Source organism: Coffea eugenioides, chromosome 5, assembly GCF_003713205.1.
Source record: "Coffea eugenioides isolate CCC68of chromosome 5, Ceug_1.0, whole genome shotgun sequence".
In the NCBI taxonomy this organism is placed as follows: Eukaryota; Viridiplantae; Streptophyta; class Magnoliopsida; order Gentianales; family Rubiaceae; genus Coffea; species Coffea eugenioides.
The window spans coordinates 31,040,232-31,052,871 of NC_040039.1; the positions used below are offsets into that span (position 1 = coordinate 31,040,232).

Here is a 12,640-nt window from a genome sequence, read left to right on the forward strand (position 1 = left end):
TGGTTATAACCTTTGGTCAAACATTGATGCACACAAAACAACACAGCCTTGATCAATTTCCTGATGTGTGAACACGAAGTGGTCAACCCAATTTGAATAGTAGGGTATAATCACAAAGACCTGTTTTCATCTGTTGACCATTTATTGATAACTAGGAGGATAACACCGCACGATGTGCGGTGTGATTTTCAATATTGCCCATAAATGCCCAATCATTCAAATTTAAATATTAAATATGAAAAGTTACATAAAAATGCATCAATATCTTTGCAGTTATGTTTTTGTAATTTTATTAAATAGTAAAAATAAGCTACAGTTTCAGCTTTTCATAGTTTTAGAAGTTTTTTTTCATAAAAGGAACTTTAAAATAATATACAATCATACAAAATGAGAATAAAATCCCCAAACAGTCATCTTGCAACTAAAAGATGGTGGGGCATAACATCGTAATAAAAGATATCCTGTTGTTAGCATCCTATACATTAGCTAAACAATCTACCATCTGATTTGCTTCACTGCTTACATGCTTTGATCAAGACTTGCTGCCAAAATACGATAAGATACCTACAATCAGATATAACCATAGCACATTGTAAATAGCAGTATCATATTGGTTTAAAAGATTAAAAATATTAATAGCATAAACTTCCAATTCCAGTTTGTAGCAATAATGATCTATGAAGATTGGAAGCTATTCCTGATCGTTTACTGATCCAATGGCCCAAAATCCATATTAATTCCTTACAACTACAGCAACTCCAAGATTGCCTTTTGAAACCCTACCAGTGATAAGTTTTCAAAAGCCATCCTTAGGACGAGTCTCTATAGAATCATAACCTCATATTTTTCCCTAGCCATGGTCTGTTTGGGTTCTGAGAAGGAGTAATTAGAGGTATTCAAAAGAGGAGAGGATTGCGGTTTGCCAACATAGAAAGATTAGATTCATTTTGATAATTCAATGAGGACCAGCCAGTGAAAGAAATCACAATGCCCCAAAGAACTTGAAAAATGGTGAAGGGTTTTCTGCTAGGTATGCTTTTTTTTTTTTCATTCATTCCTCACAGCTTAAATGATGATCAATACCAATCTCCCAAGACAAGCGTCCATGTAATAAAATCAGTAAACAGAATAACTTTTCAATTTAACTTGAGAGAAGAAAATGTACAACCGAAGCAAATCTCATGAGGAATAGAAAAAACCACCGTTTGGATATATAACTGAAGCTCATTTCTCAGCACATCTTTATCAATAATGCAATCAAGATATGCTAAATTAGGTGAGAGAAACTATTAGGTGAGAGATGTTACAAATCTAAGAGAACATCATGTTTTGTAAATACATATTTAAATCAACTAAAACTGAATTTTCTAACAAAAATTTCTAAGCTACCAAACATCATAGTCTATGATTAAAGAGGCAAAACTACAGTTATGCAGTAAGTTAATTCTTTTTTCGGCAAATGAATAGAATATTTAAGGTGTTAAAACAATAACTTACTATTTCAAGCAGGTGTTTAGAATCTAATATTTGAGAATCCTTGTCTTGGGCAAAACTTTAACCACCTACAAACAGGAAAACCATTTATAAGATCCAGTGAATCAGAAACAATTAATCAAAAAAAGATTGCTGAAAATACTTGGTTTAATATCCACTTAAGGCTCATAAAACAAATATTCAAAAGGTTTTAACAAGAGCCAATTTTCTGTGCTAAAAAACAAAAAATTGAACACAAAGCATTCAAAAGAGTAGCATCCCAAGATCTTTTGTAACTCAAAATTTTGGCCAATGACCAACTTGGCAGAGAAGTTCCTGATTCCTAGAGAAGAAATTCATTAGTTCTATAAGTGTTGGAAACCCAATGAAGGAAAAAGAAACAGAAGAACTGAAGCAAAAAGAAATACATTTTGAAGATGAAGAAATATATTTTAAACAAGTGTATCTTTTTAGTTACCATAGGGAATGCTTTTTTTGAGCAGATCAACAAAATACCTGCGTGAAAGATGCCAAAAAATGATTAAAAAGAAATTTTGAATGAGTTTGAAAAGAGCAAAGGCCATTGAAAATGACCAAAGAGAAAAGCATACCAGGTCTCAAAAGAGCAATTTAAAGAAAAAAATTAAATCAGAATGATACAACAAAACTTACGTTTTGTCTCACCAGTTGTTCTTCACAGGTGGCCATTTTTGCTTCCAACTCCAGAAGAAATCCAAGAAAGGCAAAAGCTTAGGTTGAGCTAAATAAACAAAAAGTCATTTTCTTTAGCAAATTATAGGCACATAAGTAGGTGAGATAATTTAAGAGAGTACTCAAGATTTGAGACTTCAATCTTACCAGTCTCAAATGCAAGTAAGAATAACATAAATCATCTACAACCAGACAACACCATGGAAAAGAAAATTTCCTAAACAATCCAACTTGTAAAATTAACTTAAGAGGTAATCTATAAGCTTAAGCAGCAGTCCATCGGAGGGGAAGAGCTTATATTGTCCTCTAGGCAATGCAATAAATGAAGGAAAATATAGGCTGCAAAACCATGTAAAACTCATAGTTGGCAAGGGTAGCCTCAGCACAAGTTAGGACAGTACTGAGTCATGAGAAATTTTGTGATTACATCTTTAACATACATTATTCATGAAGCAACAATATACATTGGCAAGTAGAACACAGAAATGAAAATCTTATCCGTTACAATGCTTGGTAATGAACAAAACGGAAAGATGATTACCAACTATCACTAAAAAGCTCTATTTTGTTTGGCTATGAGCTCAAAACTATCACTAAAAGATTATCGTTAAGCACCTGATGATCCAAATGTCCAAATAGTGGAAAATATACAGGAATACAAGATTTATTATTCAATCCTTTATCGCTATGTAATAGTTGTACCCTGAGCTGATTTGCCTATATAATGGAATAGAGAATCATAGAGGTTAAGCCAATACCTTAAAATTTAATCACCACAAAAAATTGCACAAGAAAGTAATACCTTAAGGACCACTACGAGCTAAAAGATTGCAACGACTACGGCAGTTTTTTTCCTTCATGATTAGTATATCAATCTAATAAAATTCCCCACAAATTAGAGACCAAAACAAAGTAAACATTGAATTTGCTAGATCCATAAACCTAATTACCACTTCCATACACAATATAGCAAGGTCAATGAAAATAACACCATTTAAACAAACAAAAATTTACACTAAAATTAACTATCCAAAATGTCAACATTTCAATTTCTACCTAATGAAAACAACCTCTGATGAGATGTTTCTGCACATGTGAGAAGTGCCATTTTGTTAACATAGTTCTGCAATTGAGTTTCTTAATCTGAGAAGTCACCATGAAAGAAAAGAAAAGCTTGAGTTTAGTCAGATTTACCAATCCAATATCATCATTCCTGATGATGGAGTGCTTCATTATGCGCTTGCAGATATCAAAGTAGTCATAGCAGAATGGAATAGAGTAACTCACATAAAGGCCAATCGGGACTTATGTACTGCACTTGGAATTGATTTTTCTATCTTCCAACCAAATAGTGTTTGCTTATTAGTGTATTTCAGGTAATATCTTGATGTATTGTTGTGGGTATTCCCTTTGATGCTGATCAATTGTTGTGGGTATTCCCTTTGATGCTGATCAGTCGAAAGGAAGCTCATTAGAAAAAAAGGGATAATAAGTATAGATATGTTTATGACCCTGTGAGGTGAATCGTGCACCACTCCAAAGAAAACAAAAAAAAAGGACAAAAACTATCCCTTGATTGTATATCTCAATTCCTCATCTTGTAACCAGGAAAAATGGATATGTAGAAACCAAAAAAAAGGGTTCCGAAGAAGGAAAAAATACAGTACGATATATAGTTTATAGACAGCACCAAACCAGTAACTTTGAGTGCGGAATTTCTAGGAGATCACGAGAGAGTGAAGCACAAAAATATAAAGAGAAAGTGGAGTTATACAGTACCCATACCACATGGCCAAATCTAGTTAATATTTTCTTTTCTTGACTGCAGCAAACTGAGAAAAATTCTTAAGGGAAAAAATTTTCAGAACATAACGTGAACTTTATAAATACCAGATCTCTGAGAAACAAAACAACAGACCTAGAAAAGTAAAAATCATGCTGAAAGATAAAATTGACTCCAAATTTCCGACTGCTATCAGCCAAGAATCGAAAAAATAATTAGCCAGTACTTCTAAAAAATAATTATTGGCTGAATATAATTAGCCAAGAGAAAACCACCAAAAAAAGGCCAAAATCCTAAACTTCCAATTAGCAAGCACCAATTGTTTATGCTTGACCCCCCCCCCACCAAAAAAAAAAACAAAAAACAGGATAGAGACAGGCTAATGCATTTCAAACATTAGCAGTCATGCATTAGAAAAGCAACAAGTTAACCACAGTGTGTGACATTAAATGTTGGCAAATTCATCTGCTAAATACATTTTCTCACATCATCCTAAAATTTCTAATTCCCATCCTGCTTAGTAAAATAAAATACTACAATAAAACATCACCAGAATGAGAAAAAAATCAATTGTGTGACTGCAAAACTATGTGCAAGTAGATGGAAAGTAATAAAAACTTTAAGAATTGTGTACTACCATCCATAAACCATTCACAATTTGAAGAAATGTAAGCTCATTTAAGTATCTTGTTCAAATCTACAAGAAATTTTAGCACCATCAACCTGCAAATTACATACAAACAAGCTCAAATTTGGATGGAATCAACCATAATTAATGCAAACTAAGTACTACATTTCATCACGAACCAAATTTAACAAAAAAATAATTACTACTATCACCTTTTTGGACGAAAACATTATGCATTATTATCATTTTCATATCCAAATAACTACCTTTACCAAGCATCCACCTCATTGTAATATAACTCCTTTCCCCTTTACCCAACCCCTATAGCATTATGTAACTCACTTTTTACATTATCATCAAGTAAATAAAAATAGATGATTAATTGAAGCCGTCCCGCTCAAGGAATAAACACTTGCATTACAGTTCCCTACCCATCCTAAACTTGGCATCAGACCACATCAATTTGCATAAATGATTATTCCAAGCAATTATTTCATGTGAACAGATACGGGCCATAAATGTACATACATAACAAAACAAAAAATCGTATTTTCCATGTAAAAATGTGAATATGGCATTTTTCCCAAGGACTAAATTTTCTCATACTCAACCTTACCATAACTTAATAGAAAACTCATTATTCTTGCCTAAAATCTAATAAAAAAACCTTTTGCAGGTAGTGTAGGTAGATGATCTAGTGTATTGCTGGCACAATAAAGCTCTAATAACTTAACAAAATTGTAAACCCACTAATAAGTATTCATTAGCTAAAATGAGTCTCATTTTGAAAATACTCCAGAATATTCATGTTTTTGCACGAATATACCTTGGCTCTGCATTTTTCAGTAATTATTGCAATAGCAAAATGATAAGAAATGCTTGCAAAAGATCCTCTCATCTGATTTAAATAAATAAAAAAAAGCAATCTGTTCCAATACAAATCTAGATTTGGTCACAATGAACGAGAACCAATCTGTCATGCCATCGACGTAAAACATATATGATCCAAAATATTCAGTTCAAGAGAATTAACCAACTAATTAAAAACATTGCCTGCAATTCATCAATTTGTTATAATAAAAATAAAAAATTCACCATAATTGCATTCACAAAATAGTCACACCAAGGACAACCTCAAGAAAATATGTGATACCCTATATTAAAGAACAGCATATGGTAGAATTTGTTGATTCACATACCAATTCAAGTTCAATGGTAAATTAGAACAGCCAAAATTGTTCAAAATACAAAGAAAATAACAACTTGGGATCCATTTATCTCTAATGGCAGCTTGCTCAACAAAATCCGCTAGCAAGAAGGGATCGGCCTTTTCGTTCACTGATATTGCAATGACAAATGCAAGAAAAATCAGAATGATTTAGTAATTTATTCAAGACGGCACAAAAATGGAAAAACAAGACCCATAACTCAGTATCATAGAGTGCCAACAACCAACTACAAAATTCTTAAATTGGCATATACTCGTATCTAGAACCACAGGTACAAGAAAATTTAAATGCAAAATTAGATCCTAACATGAATATGAATATTAACATGACAATGAAAACAACAACCACATCATAGCAGCTCTATTAGTTTTTTTTTTTTTAAGAAGGTAATAATATGATCATTCCTTTCTTAAAACTTCGAATCCATTACCTTAATTAATTCAATCTCCTTAGTGTTGCTGCGGAAGCATTGTCTGCACCACATCAAGTCATACTTTCTGATAATACCATGGGAGTTTCCACACACAAGGCTGTCAAAACAAACCAACGTATAACCATAAGCAACAAGTCAAATCATCAAATAATTCAATCAGGTATTTAAAAAAGAATAAGCACCAAACCACCAGGAGGAGAAAATATCCACGTGATTAGGTACAATTCTTAAAATGTCATAGTGAATAATACCGTTATCACTACAAAATACTACTTACAACAGCTTACTAAACTCCCAAAATTCAGTCGAGCCATCAACGACACAAGACTTTTTTAGCATGAAAATCACATTGACCCGTCATTAGGACCAATTTAACTTGAAAACAAGATTATATACCATATGATCTAGTATACAAGGCAGTACACCATGAACCTACAATTTCTTGAAATCCAATCAAGGACTCCAGTATCACTGATACAAACACCAGATTATACTGGTCGACAAAACCACAATAAATGGGACTAAGAATGATAAAATAAAAAAAGATTCAAGAACCCCACATGATAAATATTCAGACAGAATTAGACAACTGAAAAAAGATGAAAAGCAAGTACTTTCTTTCAGGAACATTGATCTGCTTTTTCTATTTTCTTCCTTAAACTGAGAAGGTTCGAGAAGCATGGGAAACAATGTTAAAGAATACACTTTTTTGAGAAAATAACCTTATAGAATCTATCTTCAAAAGGGATAAACAAAACTTACAAAATCGCATGAAGATGGTTGGAGGAAATTTCCAGATTATGTACCTGCAACATCACAACATCATAAAAGGGAAAAATTAGACAACTAATCTGGTAAATAATAGGAGATAAAAAATACCAAAAGGCCAAATATCTGAGAAAAGGACACAAGGTGTCAGAAAAGACAGCAATCATCATACTTATGCAATAGCAATGAAATGGAGGCTACATTTCCAAAAGAGGGCAGTAAATGCAACAGCACAAGTATGATCAGTCTGGAACAAAATTTTCATTATATGCTAATTCAGAGCCAATTACAATGTCACAGAGTAACAGGCAATAGACATGAAACTTCCAATACAAGCCCTTACACATAAACTCCCAATTACAAGGCTAATTCGTAAGAAATTCCTGGGGAAGTGTCACCATAGCAAAAATAAAAGAAAGTTAACTGATTTAATCCAGTTCTTTGGATTATAGGGATAACAGCACATTTTCTGTGTCCTAGTTGGTCCAAACAGAGACAAAAGAAATCTGGCAAAATTAAAACAGAGAGGACGAAGCTACAATCTTTGCAATTTCAAGGCCTATACATTTAAAATAACGTTAACGACTACTGATGATGGTCTTTTTTCATTTAAATAGGTTTTGGGAACATTTTCAGTTCAAATATGTCTGAAATTTTCTATATTTCTGTCTAATTTCTTTCCATAACTTTCCACAGAAAAAAGTGCATATAATAAGTAGAAAACACAAAACAACATTTCACCAAAAAAGAGAAATGCATTCTTATAGAATCCCATCAATAATACAAAGAATCCCATCAATAATTTCAGTTTCATAACTCTCATTAAAAAGAAAAAAACAAAATTCGAATCAATGATCAAAACTTGAACTTCATAAACGTCCTTGCACTAGTCTACTGTTGGCGAATTTTGGGACTTGCGCATAATATTTACTATAGTTTCTTGACCTAATATAAGTTTGCCAGTGTCAAGTGAAAAAGGCGAATAATCTGCAACTGTAACCATCAAATGCTACCACCACGAGATGGGCTAAAAATTCTTCCGAGTGCAGTTCAAGAACTCAGTAGAGGCAAACAGAGGGACTTATGAGAAAGGAACTGCTTAGAATCAGAGGGAGAAGAGGGACTTACGAGAGCAGCACTAATCAGCGGGGACAACACAGGCAAGTGGCACGAGATGTCAGAAATAATAGGAGAAAAAGAACTAAAAGACTAATAAACATAGTTTGGAAAAAATGAAGCAATAAGAGAATTTGAAGCAAAAAAATTCCAGCCAACTTTTCAATTTTGTTGTTGTCTATCAGAAAGAAATTGGAGAGAAAAAGTGCAGCTTTCTTCGCGATGATGAGGAAGAAGACGAGAAGAAAGAGAGCATGGGTCAGAGAGAGGGAGTCGGATGGCTAATTCTTCTTTTCATAAAAAATAATTGATGGCTAATTGATGGGTTAAATTAAAATAAAAAATAAACTTACAGACCCGATTAGGCTGAAGATCCATTCTCTTCTCTTTATCTGCTTATTCTTCTTCTCATCTTCTTCCTCTGATCAGGGAAAAAATTAAACGAAAAAAGACTCACAGAACCAGCTTAAATTTCACGAAAAAAAATGTAAAAACAAAAGCATACATGTTCTGATGAAGATCCATTTTTCCCCTTTCTATTTCTTCTTTTCATGGCTTACGTTTTTCTTTGTCCCATTTCTCTTGCTGTAATATAAATCCAACAGATAGACATGATATCTGGGAAAAAAAAATTGAACTCAAACAGGTGGGCATTCGACGGTTGGACTGTTGTTGGCTTGTTCCAGTGGAAGAAAAGCAAAGAGGGGAAGAAGAGAGGAAGAAATGAAAAGAGGAAAGAGAAAGAGGAAGAGAAAGATGGAACCTTTCCTGGTCTCGAGCTCATCGGCCAAAAGAGAAATCGTGTGGCTCGGAAATGGAAACAAAAATTGAATGACAAAGAATATAGACGGCAACGGTGGTTTACCAAGGCACAGCTATCGCAAAAAGAAGATAAATGAACATGGCAACCAGGGCAAATGAGTAAGACATGACCCGTCACATTGAGCTCAGTAACTACTCCAATTTTTATCACAATTTATTAGTCCAATCGGTGTCACCAAAAGGCTGCAAATAGGTACGGTGGGAAGAGAAATGACCCAAATGTTTAAAGAAAAAGGACAGCTATTAATTATTGCTCTTTTGGTGGGTTCCATACAGCAAAACACTCAGGCTTACAAACGCACGGCCCAATTTGCAGCCTCTGCATTTAAAAAAAACCAAGCAAACACACACACATGGACGAACACACTTCAGCCAATAACAATTGGCCACATCAGCAAAACAACCATCACTTTTGAGCCATGGCATTCGCTCTTTTATACATATGTTAATTAGGTAGGAAAAAATCTTGGTGATTCAAGAAGTAAGAAACAGGTGCGCTTCTTTAAAGATCATCGTGTCAATGATTAAACATATTAAAATATTGATACGTAACCATCAAATTAAATAGGAGTTAAATTTAGAAACAAATATTGAGAATCTATTTAGTGTATATTGAGCTTATTATGATTATTTGCATTTTCAAAAATGTCAGTTTTGATTTTAGGAGCCATATGGTACCTTATGTCCTTTGAGCGTCACTTTACATGTTGGAGGATGATATGTGAAAAAGAGAAGACACGTCATCATTGTGACACTCTCTTCCTAGATTGTTTTAAATCCAGAGGTGAAAAGGATGCTTGGAGTAAAAGCACTAAGGCATTCACGACTTGTACACCAGACAATATTGAGTTTGGGCTATTTGTTGAAACTTATGAAGATCAAATAACTTCCACGAACATTGTTGAGAGATATTTTTACTGTCTTTGATGGGGCTTGTGGAACCCCAGGTATCTTTAATGGATGGGAGATGATGGATCTAAAGCAGAATTCATCATCTTAGTTTGTACTCTGCCTCAACTTAGTTAATAATTACTCTGGCTGAAACTTCATACATATTTTCATGGATTATTACTTAAGAAGCTTACTTGAGTCATGGAGATCACATTCCTTGCTATTTGGTTCATTTCCAGCAGTAATTGGAACTATATCACTCTTTCATCATGGATTTTCTCTTTGTATATATATATATATATATATATATATATATATATAAATTGGTGTGAAAACATTTATTTTTTGGTAAAGTCACTTTTTTTTTTTTTGGAAAAGTAGTCTCAAATAATCTTTTACTTCTTCTCTTTCGGTTCTTATGGACAGAATTTAGTAGTGGTACCCAAGTTGTGGAGACACTTTTCTAAACCAAAATCAAGCATCAAATGATCGATGGCAAAGCTATACTCAATAAAAATAGTCATTTTCTTACTTAAACAAGAAAAAAGTCAACATGAATGCATCAATGCAAACATTAGCTGTATTAATAAATAAATGGACAACGTAGCAAAAAAGGGAAAGGTAGCCATCGTCAAGAACTAGAAATTATGTCATTGTTTCTTTCGCTTTTTAGAAACTAATATACCATTGTCAAACTCAAACTTCAAGCCATTAGAATTTCTTCAAAAAAGTGACCCTTATGTAGGTTGTATACCCCAATCCCCAACTCTTGCTTCTACCAGGCTTGCAATTTTTTCCATGGTTGGTGGTATGAATAGATTTAAAAATAAAAAATAAAAACAGAGAAGTTTGTACAATCCAGAATGGGTATTTTCATTTTAGCTTCAACCAAGAAAAATACGCAGTTGCCCTCATAATTAACTAAGACTGGGATAACAAACTTACCCTAGTGGAGTTGTATAGTCCAATGGTGTGGTGGTTGCACGAGTGGAGCTCTGCTGGGGTATGGAGTCTGTCTTGCTCAGAGGTGCCCAATTTTCTTGCTGTAGCTTCAACCGGATTAAGGAAGAGGATTCGGTAGATGTGACATTCAAAAGGGAGGAAGGATTACTCCTTGTGCAAGGAAATTTTTGGCTGAAGTTAGAAGGATTTGGTGAATTGGGAGAACAAAGAGTTAGGGTTCAGTATGGGATGAGGATTTTGCCTTTCAATTTTGAACGCCTAGTCGGGGAGGGGAATTACAAGGAGTTTGCATTTTCCAAATGCAAAGACCCTTCTATTTAGAATAGCCAACCCAAAACACCCCTTTTGCAGAACTACTTTTTTTTCATAATAATTTAAGAATTCTCGGTAAATTAATCTTTGTTTCAACTACGAACCACATGAAAGTCAACAGTAGAGAAATGCACCATTTCCCTTCCTTTTTCCCTCTTTTCTCTGCTAACACTATGCTACCCTATCCTCTAAAGTCTTCAGCACCATCCTTTGAACCCTCTCAATAGAGTTTTCCCAGATCCATGTAGTTTCTTCGCATATCTAGGTGCCAGCACTGCTTGCAATGGAAAAATAGTGTTGCATGCTATGTATTTTTGTCTCTGCTGTCTGTTCATGAGACAAAATACTGGCTTCTTGCATTTGCAAGCTAAAACCCAATGCATTTGGTTGCTGGGCACATTCAAATGTAATTATCAACAAACAAACAAGAGTCAAGCTCAAGCTTCTAAAAATGTACAAGACTCAAGCTTGAATAGATAATTCAGCTTATTTACTTTTTGTCACATCAATTTTTGATTATATGACATTCGAGCTTAGTTTGCATGTGAGTTACTTGACTCTACTTAATTACAGCTATAATGCACAGATCACTTTAAAGCTCTAAAAGAACAAGTAGGAAATATGAATGTACTAACTGCTTATGATCACTATGCTTCAAGGAGTAAAATCTAATTATAGTACCTTACAATTGTCACTCCCGGATACAAGCATTGAGGGTTCAGTACGCGAAAAGTCAACACTCCATGCCCATTTTTCATGCTCTTCATATTTCATGATGCTCTGAATTCTCCAAGTTTATCAGCATATAAAAATTAATTAACAAAGTTAGGTCCAAAATACAAATTTACCATCCTCAAGACAAACAAACAAGTATTTTACTAATACAGTACTAAGTGATAGATTTACCTGTCATGTCATCACATCCTAAACAGTCACCATTCCCTCATAGTCACTACTAGGTATGTGATTTTTAGTGTACTTGTTCCAACTCAAGCAGCTAAGCTTAGACCTTGTTGCCATCTCTACAACAGGTCAGTGCACATCTGCAGCTTCATTTATGGAGTAAATTCTAAAATATTATGAAAATTAAATTTAATTCCACCTAAGGGGTGTTTTGGGTTAGCTATTCTGACTCCGAGGGTGTTTGCATTTAGTGAATGCGAACTCGATTCAAATGCAAACAACTTTCTTTGCCATTTTTTTGGATTCCATTGATTTAGTTTTAAAAAATAGAATAATGAGATCGCATTTAATAAATACGAACTTGTTTTACAGGATAGAAGAACGCACACCCAATCAGTCGTTCAAAATTAGAGCCGGAACTATTTCCCCAAATCAAACCCTACCTCTCCATTCTCCAAATCCAGCAAATCTTTCCAGGCTCGTCTAGCAATTTCTTCACAAAAGAACAATCCACTCTCTGCACGTTGACTCCCGTTACTCTGTTTCTTCTTCCTTGATGTTGTTCTTCTCCCTTCAAAGTAGAATGTTGTGTGAGAAAATGGGATAAA

At 34.0% G+C, this 12,640-nt stretch overlaps 1 long non-coding RNA gene across 2 annotated transcripts; it reads right to left on the bottom strand.

Moving 5' to 3' along the window:
* Window positions 1-442: 442 nt before the first annotated feature.
* LOC113772222 lies at window positions 443-7,070 on the bottom strand. Of its 2 annotated transcripts, XR_003468503.1 has the most exons (5): window positions 7,020-7,070; window positions 6,255-6,354; window positions 2,146-2,233; window positions 1,498-1,562; window positions 443-564 (listed from the first exon to the last, which is right to left on the bottom strand). It is a non-coding gene; the product is annotated as an uncharacterized LOC113772222 (long non-coding RNA). The 2 variants fall into 2 exon arrangements; XR_003468504.1 differs by lacking the exons at window positions 6,255-6,354; window positions 7,020-7,070 and adding an exon at window positions 3,379-3,699.
* Window positions 7,071-12,640: the final 5,570 nt, after the last annotated feature.